Source organism: Triticum dicoccoides, chromosome 2A (assembly GCF_002162155.2).
Source record: "Triticum dicoccoides isolate Atlit2015 ecotype Zavitan chromosome 2A, WEW_v2.0, whole genome shotgun sequence".
Lineage (NCBI taxonomy): Eukaryota > Viridiplantae > Streptophyta > Magnoliopsida > Poales > Poaceae > Triticum > Triticum dicoccoides.
Genome location: NC_041382.1, coordinates 49,161,184 through 49,161,505, shown reverse-complemented (window position 1 = coordinate 49,161,505; position 322 = coordinate 49,161,184).

Below are 322 nucleotides of genomic sequence, written 5' to 3'. Positions count from 1 at the left end.
TTTGGGGTGGCCTCGACAACGCTTCAAGGATAAAAAAAGAGGAAGAAGAAGAAGAAAAAAAGAGGAGAAGAAAGAATACAGGAGTTTCTACTCCTCTATTCTTTCTTCTCCTCTTTTTTTCTTCTTCTTCTTCCTCTTTTTTTATCAGGAACGAGGGTCGTCGAGGGTCACCGAGCGGTAGAGGAAACCCTAAATAGCAAGTATCGTGGGTGTGAGATACATGTGGCCGTCGGTGTCGGACACTACATCCATGTCCCACAAGTGACGTGGGCGTCGAAGCCCGCGCCACTTGTGGGACGTGGATGTAGTGTCCGACACCGAC